Below are 14,731 nucleotides of genomic sequence, written 5' to 3'. Positions count from 1 at the left end.
ATCAAATTTGACGTTGTATTAATTTGTGGCTATATCACTCTAATTAGGAAGCTCATTACTTATGCAATTAAAAATTAATGAAAATGACACTGATAAATGTCTTTTTCAATGTTAAAGCAATGTGAGCTTAACATCTGTACAAAATTTCATGAATTTGATGCAGTATTTCTTGACATATCAGCCTACTTACGAAACTTCAATAATTGACATGTTACTGCTACATGACGTGAAACAAATTGACGAGCATATGTATGAAATAGGTCAATGTCCTTGTACCAACTTTGAATGATACTGGTGGAAATATGTCTGAGTTATGGCTCTGTACATTCGAAAATTGTAACAAATCACAGCCATGCAGCGATATTGATCTTACTGTTTAAAAAATCAACACGTATATGTATAACATAAGTCAAAGTCCATGTACCAACTTCGAATAAGATCAGTTGAGACTTGCCAGAGTTATGGCTCTCGACATGAAACAACCATAACAAATTGCTACCATGTGGCCATATTGGACCATCTCGTGAAACAAATCGACATACATATGTATAAATAAGTCAATGTCCTTGTACCAACTTTGAATAAATTTGCTTGATACAAGTCTGAGTTATGGTTCCGGACATGAAAAATTCAGAAAAAAATGGCACCACTGCGGCCATATTGGATTGTATCACAAAACAAATCAATGTGCATATGTATGACATAGGTCAATGTCCTTGTACTATGTTTCAATGAAATCCGTGAATAAAATCAGTTGAGATGTGCCAAAGTTTGGCTAAGGACATGAAAAATTGTAACAAAATGGCTGCCATGCAGCCATATTGGATCATATCTGAAGCAAATTGACGTACATATGTATGACATAGGTTAATATCCTTGTACCAACTTTGAATAAAATCGGTTGAGATATACCTGAGAATTATGGCTCTGTACATGAAAAATTGTAACAAAATGGCCGCACGGCAGCCATATTGGATCGTATCACATAACAAATTGACATGCATATGTATGACATTAGTCAATCTCCTTGTACCAACTTTGAATAAATTCGCTTGATACATGTCTGAGTATTATGGCTCTGTACATGAAAACATCGTAATAAAATGGCTGCCTGGCAGCCATATTGGATCGTATCACAAAACGAATCGATGTACATATGTATGACATGGGTCAACGTCCTTGTACCAACTTTGAATAAAATGGGTTGAGATATGCCTGAGTTATGGCTCCTTACATGAAAAAATCGTAATAAATTGGCCGCCTGGCGGCCATATTGGATCGTATCACCAAAACAATCAACGTGCCTATCTATGACATTGGTCAATGTCCTTGTACCAACTTTGAATAAAATCGGTCGAAACATGTCTGAGTTACGGCTCTGTACATGAAAAAATTGTAATAATATGGCCACCTGGCGGCCATATTGGATCGTATCACAAAACAAATCGATGTACATATGTATGACATGGGTCAATGTCCTTGTACCAACTTTGAATAAAATGGTTTGAGATATGCCTGAGTTATGGCTCCTTACATGAAAAAATCGTAATAAAATGGCCGCCTGGCGGCCATATTGGATCATATCACAAAACAAATCAATGTACATATCTATGACATTGGTCAATGTCCTTGTACCAATTTTGAATAAAATCGGTTGAAACATGTCTGAGTTATGGCTCTATACATGAAAAAATCGTAATAAAATGGCTGCCTGGCGGCCATATTGGATCGTATCACAAAAAAAATCAATGTACATATCTATGACATTGGTCGATGTCCTTGTACCAACTTTGAATAAAATCGGTCGAAACATGTCTGAGTTATGGCTCTTTACATGAAAAAATCGTAATAAAATGGCCGCCTGGCGGCCATATTGGATCGTATCACAAAACAAATCGACGTGCATCTGTATGACATATGAAGTAATCCTTGTACCAAGTTTGAATGAAATCGCTCTTTGCATCTCTGAGATATCTGCGTGAACGGACGGACGCACGGACGCACAGACGGACGCACGCACGCACGGACATGACCAAACCTATAAGTCCCCCCGGACGGTGTCCGTGGGGACTAATAAATATCAGTTGTATGTTCTTTGCGCTTGGATGGCAAGGAGCCGACATCCGCCAGTAATGTGATGATACTGGAAGGATGATACCGTTTTCCAATTTTCCACGGAAAATGAAACAGCCAGGATATTACATTGGAAGAAGTTTATGAATCTGTTTAATGAAGTCACGACTTAGCCGGTAGGATATCATTTAAACCTAATGAGACTGAAAAAATTGCTGACACGCTGAAATGAGATTGTAAACTATATAGAAGTATGACGTGACAAGTTTTGACAAATCATTTTTTTCAATATTTTGGCAGTGTTTGTGCACGGTAGCTAGATTTATTCTGGTAATTATGTTACTAAAGTGAATCACGCCTGTAAAGTCTTTTAATTTCAAAATTTGAATGTGAGGTTTCTACCGAGGTACAGGAACATTAATCAGCCACATGACAGAGAAAACTCTAAATGAAATTCTGCAGTAATTGGTTTACACCAGTGACGTACGCACTGCTAGGGTTCACATTTGTCAAATTGTGGCAGCGTTCCGTTCTAGCACATACAAGTGTAAGGGGTATCAGAGTACACGCAACACTGTATAACCTATGGTCATTCACCTCCCAAGATAGTCATCTCGTGCTTGACGTTCGATGTAATGGTATTCATTATGCTAATTATATTATGCACTTTTGCTTGGAATGCGAATCTGATGATGACTCATATGTAATTGTAACATTCACACATCAAAATGATTAATGAAGTTCGTCTACAGATTTCACCACACCATCACAATCTCATTTACCATGCCAGTTGCCACTAGAAAAAAGTGATTATAACTATAATTGTTTGAAATTTGTTGTTGTTATAATTAATGAAAGTACTTAATAATGTGACAATTATTTTTAATAGCTTGTTCATGACAAGGATTTCTTTCCAATCATAAAGGTGTAAATGTACGAATGGTAATACAACCCTGTCATTTTTCAACATGCCGACATTACTGCAAAGCAGGGAAGTGACATAATCATTAAATCACATGTAATTTATGAGATGCATTCCTTTTTTGGACAAAACTTAAGAGCTAGCCATCAGGTAAAGTATTGTAGAAGCCTCATACACTGTAAGTTAGTCCTTGAAACTTTCTTAGAGCTTTCTTAGGGTGCCCTTTAATAAGCTGGACCCCCTAGTATTATGTAAATTTGTAAATTGTCCAGCATGGGTGCAGTCTTGTTCAGTTTTAATGCCACAGTTCTTTGTAGCAGCTGCTTTCAGAGAGGAATATGGAAAAGATAATTCATTTTCAAGGTAGAATGTGACTTGGGGACAAGTATTAGGGCCCTCAATTTTTATCAATATTTTTCTGGTCTACCACTTGTGGGGGCTGATTTTAAAGCTCTTGAAATAAGAAGAATTTTCACTACCTTAGTCATTCAAAATTCAAACATTTTATTTTTCCCTGTTGACTCACCACAGGGGTGGTGGCCATTTTGAATTTCAAATATCGGTAAATTTTACTAGGTAATTTGTTTCTCTAGTACTAAACTTTGCACCGTGACCCCTGATTTTTATTTTATATTTGGCATGAGAATGGTTGAAAGTTTCATTGAAGAAAGTTTAAGCAAAAAGTTTGGTCTTTAACTTTCAAGGTGCATACTACCTTAATAAATATAACAGAAATACTTCTTCAGAAATCACAACAGTCTCTGCTCATTGGATTTTAGTGTTCCTGTCCAGACACACCATCTAAAACTGAACGTAGCGTAAAATATCAGATGTATCCATATACTCAGAAACTGCAACACTTCAGACAGCCAAACAATCTGCAGTACAGGAATTAAAATCTATGACCTATGACATATTCTGAAGACATATTCTAAAATCTACGACAGATTCTCATGTAACCTCATCAGGTGTGATTTGTGCAGTGGCATTTTGAATTATTCTGGAATTTTATAAACCTGCAATTTTCATACAGCAGTGTTCAGGTGTGATGCTACTAAGGACGTTGTGTTGGTGGATAGAGTTCCACCTATTCACACAGTCAAATGGTACCAATGTGATAAGAATAGTCTCCGGAGAAGAAGAACCTTCAGTTTTTTGAACTTCTGCAAGAATGACATTTCTCTCAGTGGACCTTGGTTTCAAATTACAGTGACGCCTGAATTGATTTGACTTTTACAAAGCAGATGGCCTGAACGGCTCCTCTGCACACTAGCATTATGACATGTTCTATCTAATAATTTTCATCTCAATGGAAAAATCATTTCATTTGAATTGCAAGAACTTTACAGAAATACATCAACTTAGAAACATAATTTATTTGTATTAGGTTCAGTTATGTTACACTGGGAATTATGAACACATCCTCTATTATATTTTATGATGCACTTCTCAAAATGTCTTTTAAAATGATTCTGTGAACGTGATGCTTTTTGCTATCACACAAGTGATAGCATGTCAAATATGAGTGGTGCATATACAGGTATGGAAATAACAACAGCGTACATTTTATTGTGGTATATATCTGTGCAAGCAGAGCTTATAGATATCACTGTCAGATTATGGCTCACAATAGCAAAATACTGCCGAGGCTATTATTACAGATATGGCATTGAGCTATTACAATAACATGCTTTTGAAATCTTTCCCACTCAGCTATTACAGACTCAGACGGGAGAAAAATTGGAAAAATGAAGATTCCTTTGAAGTTGACAGCTGTCGGTCATTTACCTGTTGTTGACAAAAAGATTTGCTTGACAAATAGCCATGAAAACCTTGCTGAGTGCTGGATACGTGCAGTCTACATGTACCTTGATCATGTTATAATTTTCATCTAGCCCATCTACTCAGAGTACTTCAGTGTAGTTCATATGTTTCATAATTTCCACAGCAGGTAATTAATGATTATCACAAATACTTTAGACCACTACATGATGGATTTTAATGACCTCCTTTCATTAGAAATGAACTTATTTTTATTGCTACAATAAATAACGAGCGTGCAACTTCAATTGAGTGTTTCCATACTATGATATATAACATGCTTTGGATCTAAAATGTGAAAAGTCAGGTTTGGTGTACAATTGACATTTGTAAATTGACATTTGTAATAAAGAAATCTATTTATGAATTATCAGGCAACATTGCAACATAACAGATTACACAATGTGCATAGCAACCATAAACTAAGGTGACATATATGTCTACAAATTCAAACAATTTATTTTGTCTTGCAGGTAAGAACACATGAAGTTTGTCCAAAAGAAGGGATTTAATTCTAAGTTGGTAAATCATTAGCATAGTGACAAGAGTCAAACACAAACTCATTCATAATTCAGCAGTTGACGCAAATCCCCACTCCCTCACCTCAGGCCTACAAGTGGTATTTAAACATCAATCTTATAAAATTTGCCAAACAACCCACCCCCTTGGGCAAGATAATCATTAAAATTCTCATCAAAACAACCAAATACCTTACAAAACCCCAAACCATGATTCGACAGACTTGGGACACACTAATTGCTAAACCCTCTTGGGCTCAGTTTCATGGTAAATCCTGTTTAATCCCAACATTTCGTCTCATATTGCCAAATTTGGCCCCCTTGGGATTACGTTGACTGCTGCGTAATGGGTTATATCACACCCCTCAATTAGGATCTTTTGAATAATATAAGATGTATTGGTACAGTAGAACTTTACAATTGACACCAGTACTTATTGATTCCATGTGGATATGACGGACAATCTATTTTGAGATGTCATCAGAACGATTTTGTTGTGTCACTTCAGTAAGATCGTAACTGCAAATTTCAGAATTTAACAGGTGTGTCAGGTAAAAATAAATTTTTTAATACTGGAATCCATAATCTGAATGCAAATGTATTCTAATAAACATTGAACAATGATTCTAAACAAAATTTTCACTTTGTTTGAATTTAAGCCAATGAATGTAACAAGTCATTTCAGATCATTTTCAGAAGAAGAATTACTTTTACCAAAATGTTAGTTATGATCTTCTTGCATCAACACAACGCTTCATTCATATAGCAAACTGGATAAGAGAGCTATGGGAAAGTATGAGGAATAGATTTTATTGTTTCACTTGAAGCTTGCCACTTTTTCCTGAGTTTATATGCAGGTATGAATACTTATACTAGTTCCAAGAGTGATGATGGCATAGCATGCAACTTTTGATTTGACATTATGCTGACTAATCTCACTTTAATATTACATGCGTTCATTAAAGATTACACAGGTATTTTCATGCACAAGATAAAACTACACATTCTACACTTCAGATAAAGTAATCTATGAAGGATCTTTCAAAATACAGCAACACATGATAAAATTCAGTGAAATATTGTTACAACAGCTATGCATATATGTTTTCTTAACCTGGGCATATTATGGTAATTCTGTCGATCCATACCAGGATTTCAGTGATCCTTTATAATCTGGAATGGAAAGCATTTTCACTGTCATTGTATTGCCTAAACTAGGAGGTAGAAATCTTTAGGAAGTACCGACACTATGAAAGGCTTTGTAGTAAAATGAATGCCATACTTTGGTAATGCCAAACTATTCATAATTTATGAGAGAAATTGTTTTGAAAGAAAGCTAAAACCATTAAATGTTTACATGTTGGGGAAGTGAGTCTATTGGTACAGTGCTGTATTCAGATTAGGTTTAAAGATACTTTCTTTTTTACTGAATACAGATAATGCATCCAGAAATCAAAATAAGTAGAGAAGAACGTGTGCATAATAGGAAAAAAGAACACATGAACTGCATCTGAAAGAGCAGTGCAATGTGTAGTACATTGTCTACTGTGGGTTTAAATTGGCAATATTCCACAAATTGTTTCATCTAAGGAGGGAGATTTGTGGGGATAAACAGGCTCTCTTGGAAATGAAAGACACAGCACAGCCGCAATAAGAGCAACTGTTCAGTGCTAAATGAGTGAGTGCATACACACACTTGAGCTAGGCTTCAATTTTGTATGTGAGTATATAGAAATAGTGAGTATTAACATTCAAATTTATAAATATAAAGTTGACTTAGACTCTCACAATATAATGTTCACATCTGTACTCCCTTTGTGTAGACTACAAAAACGCAAGGAACGATCATATAATTAATATAGGTTTGGTCCTCTATCGGATAGTAATGACAAATTGGTAGTATAACAAACACTTTAATAGTTTTACAGTCCAGCATAATATACTGGGCTGATTTTAAATTCCTTGTCCACAAGAACACAGACAAAAGGAAAGCATTTTAGGAGCAAAACTTTTTAAGCACAGTCCCTCTGGAATGAAATTCTTAAATCTACACATATAATTTTTTCAATTTATTGATGCATATTGATAGACTACATTTAGAAAAGCACTGGAATTTCATGAAATTTTAAAAGAGATGTACGATGGAAAGTGCAAAACTGAAGCACATTGAATATCGGTTCAACGCACTGTCTTCCACTGCCTGTCTGGTGTAATTTGTAAGATATATATCAAAATGCCGATACGTCCTAAAGGTTGGCAGATTTATTATGAATCTCACACAGCAACATTAGGGTAGAAAGCACCTTGGGGCAAATTACTATATTTTGCAAAACCAGTCCCTGGCTCAAAGCAATTCTTTGAAAAACACCATAATTACCACAAGAAGTTTGTGGAAGCCTACATGTTTTTACACCAGGGTGACTTGACAACAACTGAATAAAAGCACAGAGATGCAAAAAGGGAAGTAAAATAAAATGACACCTCTATGTAGGAAAACGTTTGGTTAGTATTCAACTTTGATCGATCGCTTGACAATGTACTATGGCCAGGGGGATATATTCTCCAGTAGCTATAGCAAAGTGCTAGATTGTACTATCAGGCAGACATCAACATTTTGATTACTATTGAACTTTTTGTTTAGGAGAGGGGAAGGAGTTTTTTTATCTAAATGAAGAAAATTTGTGTCTTGAACTTATGCAACAATCTGAGCTGGTCTCTTATATTCTAGGTAATTGTTTCTCTGGTACTGAACTGTATGTTCCCTAATTTATATTTTTGATTTGGTAAGGGAACGGTTGAAAGTTTCTTTGAGGAGAGTTTGAGCAAAAGTTAAAGTTTTTCACTTAGGACGCATATCCTACCTTCAACCATGGACTAGATTTTCACGTAAATTGTTTCATGTACTTCAAATTTCAGAAAGGGAAACAAGACCTGATCTTTTAATGCTCACAGGAGAAAGTATGAACACAGAGGGCTGTAAAATACAAGAAGAAAACTAGATCAACATCTAATTGAGACTGATATATGAAATCATAGTTATATAATGTTGAATTGTATTAAAAATATTGAAATCACATTCTTGGTGTTAATAATCATTTTGAAAATACAGAATAAAGTAAAAAAAATGTTATTATCAGTTGAGTGGTACATTGAATGTATCAGAAATTTCAGTCTACAATTTATATCACAGGGTGTTCTGTTGAAGTGTTCAACCGTCTGTTATATCACTGAGGAAATATTCTCTAAAAGCTTCACAGCTGACAAATTGCTGAGATACCACCTCTCAATACATAGGTCTATGCATCTGCTAGCTGGAGCATGAGATATTTATTGTCCATTATCAGAGCCATGCTCCAGGGAAAAAAAACATAACGCAAAAGAGTGTTCCAGTGCGTCACATGAAAATTGCTCCTGGGAGAATAATATGGTGTAAATTATTAAAATTACTACTGACCTGAAAACGGGAAGATAAGGAATATATTACATTTGCAGGGAAGGTAATGAGAGTTTCATCAGCAAGCACATGTTTAGGGGACGCAATGTAAATTTTCTGAGAAATTGACTATAAATTATAAAGAAACGGCAGAAAATAGCAGTGTAAATTGCCGTGTGCTTGTTGATATGAACATGACATTAAACTTTAAAGTATTCATAAATGTGGATAGATACATTTTTATTGAACAGTATTAGTGCAAACAAGAATGTATAAATGTATTATTGTATTATTAAAACTCTTGCAGAGCATGTAATGTAGACAATTTAATTTAACAATTAAATGTAACAAATATTAGACCTATAAAAACAGATGGCACTGGACAGGATAACTTACACAGCTGTAACAAGACAACACTGCTTGAAATTTATTCATAAATATTAGATTACTATTACAGAAAAAACATTCTCTACACTTACCTATAGGATTTTTTAAAATATAAATTTCAAAACAATAAATATTTTAGGGCATCTGAATGAAATTATGATATAAAGACCACTGAATGAACATGATGGAAATTTACATGCTGATTAAGATTATATGTATTTAGTTATGTTGCTGTTGCAATAATAATCCTATTAAAAGCTTGGATAGCTTGTGAATTATGAACTATACTACAAAGTTACAATATTTCTCCACGAGGCATGTTTGACATTATACCTCATTAGTATCAAGACATCCATTCTTTTGGAATAATATACCGGTTTATTTTCAAACATCAAAAGCAATGACTATATATTCATGTCTGCATGTATCCTGTGTGAGGATTTTCTGTTTATTAAAAGTGAGCAATTACAAATTTCAATGAAAAGGATGGAAAAATAGTGAATTTTTTAACATATATCGTAACTTAATAAACATGCAAAGTTGTACAAAGAGCATTAGTAAAAGGAGTTTAATTCTGTACAACATTTAATTCTGTACAACTTGAGGTACAACTTGAGTAACTTGTGAAAGAAGGCAATGCTTGTACTCCGTTTCCCTGATTTGAACTAGTTTATACTCAGAAATGTCAACAGTTTTTTACACTCATGACTTGTGCGTGATAACAGAAAGTCAAATATGTACTGAGTAATCCGCAACTGCAGAAAATAAATGTGCCACAGACTTCATGAAATGTTCATGGCATTTATAACTCTTAACAATCACAAGAATGGGACTAGAATACGGGTTAGGATTACTTATTAAATCTTTGGTGACTTATAACACAGAAGGGGACATCTTGCCCTGGGTCTGTTGAACAATCCTTGCATCTCCAGGGATTTGAAGAGACTTAAAGTCTATTGACAACATGCTCTGTGGCATGTTCCCTCCCAGGAGGGAATCCATGCAAATAGACTTACAGCATGTAATTCACGTAGCGACAGTACAATACAAACAGTAGCATCACACACAGACACGCAAGTGTATTTACGAAGATCTGGCCAGGCAGGAGGCAGAGATTTGTCTCGAAATCGGAAGGAGTCGGTAAATAATACATGAACCGTTGTAGAATTTGAATCCAATCAACAGTATGTGCGCTGTTAGACGGTGACATTTTCCAGAAATACTCTTCTACTAGAGTTACTCATTCAGTGAAACTCATGAACACAAAAATTCTATCAAAAAGTAAAATGTCATGTAGCTTTCCATCATCAGGCAAACAGTGTCCAGGTTGAAAGTGTACACCCATCTGACATGTTCATCTGAATTCGACACTCTGTGGGTGTATTTCTCAATAAAAATGTTTCAATGTTCACAAATACAGCTTTGAATGTACGTATGTTATCTTAATACTCAAATCAGCTAGTTACAGAGGATTTGCTTCTTTGATTACTAGTTCTTTATTAGTTTTCGGATGCATACAAAACCTGTAATAATCAGAGCGTTCAGCACGTCGGTTTGATCATGGACGGTCTATATTAATAAGAAATGCAGCTGAGTCGTGTCCGTCTTCCCCCTCTACTGTCTATGGTTTCATAGAGCTCAAACTGAGTGGAGAGGTTGAAGCAAGAGTTTGCTGACTTGCTGAGTTAACAATTCTGTGTACATCATCTTCTCTTGCTGATAATTATTCAGGTCCACTTTGGGCTGTCAAATCCTACCACTAGCAATTATAACGTCAGGCTCTTTCCAAAGTTGAAATCACGGTAATCTACTTCCATTAGATCACCTGCTAGTACGTGCTTTGCCTTCAAAGGACTGTTTGGTTTTACCGCGCTAGGGAAAAACCCTGGATTGACTGGAGAGACTTTGATGTATCGGTGTTAATATTCAACAGAGATTCAGATACCAATCTCAAACTTCAAGATTGCCTACCATTTATTGTGCTATCTTCTGTCACAGTCACTATCCCCAGAGCGCATTCGCAGCTTCCTATATATCATTTATTGACTGCTTAAACAGCATCCATCAACAATGAATTATATAACAATTTATTTTCTTTTTTTTCTGTTGACAGTCACTATGATCCACTGCATGTTGTCTAAGACAAGCAGCAATCTGTTCCCTGTATATTCAATAGTGGGAACTCTAAAGTTTGATGTCTTCATTTGGCATGCACGCTACTTTCTTAAGCACAATTACAGCATTTACGCCGCACATAAAATTTCATGCTTTTTCAGGACAGTATAAGTCACTTCTACTCAGTGCTATGAAAATACGATGTGGCAGTTTATGTACTGAAGTAAGTTATAATTCACTGTGATGGGCCTTTAAAAAGACCATTCAGAAACACAAGCATTAAAAATTGCATCAAATTTATGTCCAAACAATTTGTACAGCAAAGTAACTAGAAGTAAAAAAAATGTGTGATGCTATGCTTTTGAATTAGTTAATGCAGCACCATGATTCACAGCTGTTACAGCTAAACCTTGGCGCTGTGAAGTGGACACAATTCTGAAAGCCCTATGCTCAAGAAATGCCGAGAGAAGCCTGCATTTTTTAGTGCATATACACTTGAAAGAGCTCTTGAAATAACTCAATACTGTGGAAGCTGTGAGGGAGCTACTCTCAGCTCTGGTATAACAAGCACTGAACTACTCCACTTTTCCACTTCTTGCCCGACGCACAGTTCTATTGAGACATTGAAACGAAAGCTGCTGCTAAAAGCTGAAGCTTTTGACACGAAACCTTACCAAAAGGGGCAACTTTCTGTGACGCTATTTGCGAAATTATACATTGAGTTTCAAAACATGTGCACCTATCAAAATTATGCTTATTGTTTCTGACAACCAAGAGGTATCCACAGATGACCTATTCCCAGTGATATTTCACGATACACAGGCCAGCATCACTTTTGAAAACCTGGATACACTTCTCGGTGTCACCTCTCATACTCAATAGATTTTTTCAATTTGGAGAGGGTCCTCCTTGTGGCATATCTTTCACAATTCGCATGCACACGGCTTGTACCCTAGAGGCGGTTTTTAATGAAACATTCTTGGCTATGTGGAATGCACCACGAGGCTCACAATTATTTGGCTTTGAAATATCAGCTTTAGCAGATGCCTGCCATTTTGCAAACAATAAGTGATCATTTTTTTGTGCATGGACAATTTTTATGTCTGATGGATCTGAAAAGTATGATTAGAATAATTCATAAACTCTCCTTTTATCTCTCTCCATTGTTCAGCTCTTGAAGTATATATATATATATATATATATATATATATATATATATATATATATATATATATATATAATATATAATATATAATATATATAATATATATATATATATATATATATATATATATATATATAATATATATATATATATATATATATATATAAAGGAAAGTTGAAAATCCAATTTTTTTTTCCCTTAGAGTTAACACAGGGATGGTAACCATTTTGAATTTCAAATAACGGTTAAATGTTGAATATGTTTCTCTAGAACCGATATTTGCACAGTGACCCCTGATTTCTTAACAGTACCGGTATGGTTGAAAGTTTCTCTAAGGAAAGTTTGAGAAAAAGTTAATAAGTCTTTCACTTTCAAGGCGCCTTACTGCCTTAACATCATGTTGATCCTTTCCTCTCCTTTGAAAGTTGTTGTCAGTTATCTGATTTGTTCAATGATAGAGATGATAATAAACCTGTCCTTTTATTAGCTTATTCTTTTAGTTATGCCTACTGTATTCTAGCTTGCATAATGTTAGTTTACTTCATGTTGCAAATGAATGCAATATATATTTTTTGGTACAAATGAATTTGTTTCAAGGAAATCATGGCAAATTGCGCTTCAAATATTGCCATATACTTTTGCAAAATTATTAAAAATAAAGTGAATTCAGCTCTTCAAAAGTCACCGACTTGCATTTCGAAATAATCTGTACTAAATGCTTCTATGATGGTGCATTTACTTTGCTCAATAAATCTTTGTATTTTATCTGTTGTGAAAACATCCTTCAAATGTAGTAATCTACTTTCTAAATGTGAATTGTACAGGATACTGGTCTTTTGGCAAAGATTATTGCAAAAGATAATCATGATTCCATTTCACATTCACTATGTCTAGACAAGAATCTCTCATATTTATCAATCACTGTGAAACACACATGTCATTAGGATTCGATGTGTTATCAACCTTCATGCATTGATCGAGATTACTGAAAATACGGAATTTTCTAAACAAATGGATTTAGAGATATGTGTCAAATGAGATTCAGTCAATTTAATCTTTCTTGATCTTATCCTGTTCCACTGCTGGAGTGCAAATACAACCTACTATGATGATGAAACAACATGTACATTGATTCACTTTGTGATATGCTGGGAATTTTCTTGCAGTATCTTAGAATGTTGGAGCCATTAAATGAACTGATAGCTTTGTTATCCTACTGGTCAGTATGCATCAGGTTTGTAATCATGTGTCCACAGTCTGATACTCACAAAAAAATTTGCACCAAACTTGAGTTCATGGTAGCATTAAAAATGGTAAATATGGAGATGTGTTGAGAGTAGATGGCTCTGATGAGTAAAGTTAAAGCTGTTGATCCTCCGATATTTTCAAATTTTGTTTTTCTCTGATAGGAAGGTACAATGCATACAAACAGAAGAATATTCTTCCATAAAATGCAACATTTTTAGGCAAATTTAGGCAAACATCTCAGCATCTGATAAACATAAAGTTAACTGCAGCAAACTGTGCTTTGTAAACTGACTAGTTAATGATATGCTTTACAATAATCACAGTGGTGTTATTTAAATTATAAATAACATAAGTCTGAAATTTAATATAAAGAGCACACATCAAATGGAAAGACATGACAGGTCGTCAACTAACTGGAATTTCCTGCACAAGGACAGATAGAAAACCCAGGAATATTAATTTGTTTCTTTCTATAAATTAATTTGTGTCTTTTACAGAACGACAATTCAAAATATCAGATTATGTTTTGTTGCAAGTTTTACATTTAATTTTATCATTTTTTTCTCGAAAATCAAAAAACCACCTGTCAAAGAATGCCATTACCAGATTTGGCTTGCAAACATCATGGTAATTCAGTTTTACTAATTATCAGTGTACGGTAAGATCATGTGTAGTACATACCTTTTTGTTCATATTTTTTAATGGATCTACACAAGTGGCAGGTGTCATGGAACATAGCAATTATTGCCCAATGGCAGCCTGCAAAAAGGTAAGGCATTTCCATTTGATACTTGAAATCTCAACAGGAGATTTGACACTCGATATTCGGTAAAACGGAGACTGACATTTCTGCATTTCTGCAATTTTAGTCATTGAACTCTAATTGCTCAAAATGCATTAAAGGTGTACTTGACAGAACATATCATCGGAGAAATGCGCTTAATGTACATCAAATGTCAGGCAAACATGCATTTAAAGAAAATGGATTCAGAGAAAAAAATAAGCAATCAGTTCATCTTTGCTTTAGGAATGCTCTCTCTCTCTCTCTC

The 14,731-nt window shown here is 34.8% G+C and overlaps 1 protein-coding gene across 1 annotated transcript in view; it reads right to left on the bottom strand.

Annotated features, from left to right (window-relative positions):
• Positions 1–14,731, bottom strand: part of LOC139119201 (delta and Notch-like epidermal growth factor-related receptor) — a 138,798-nt gene that overhangs the window by 22,343 nt on the left and 101,724 nt on the right. The gene's annotated exons all lie outside the window — the stretch shown is intronic.

Source organism: Ptychodera flava, chromosome 19, assembly GCF_041260155.1.
Source record: "Ptychodera flava strain L36383 chromosome 19, AS_Pfla_20210202, whole genome shotgun sequence".
Classification (NCBI taxonomy): domain Eukaryota; kingdom Metazoa; phylum Hemichordata; class Enteropneusta; family Ptychoderidae; genus Ptychodera; species Ptychodera flava.
Note: the sequence above shows the minus strand (reverse complement) of the source record. Positions and strands in the feature narration are given on the sequence as shown.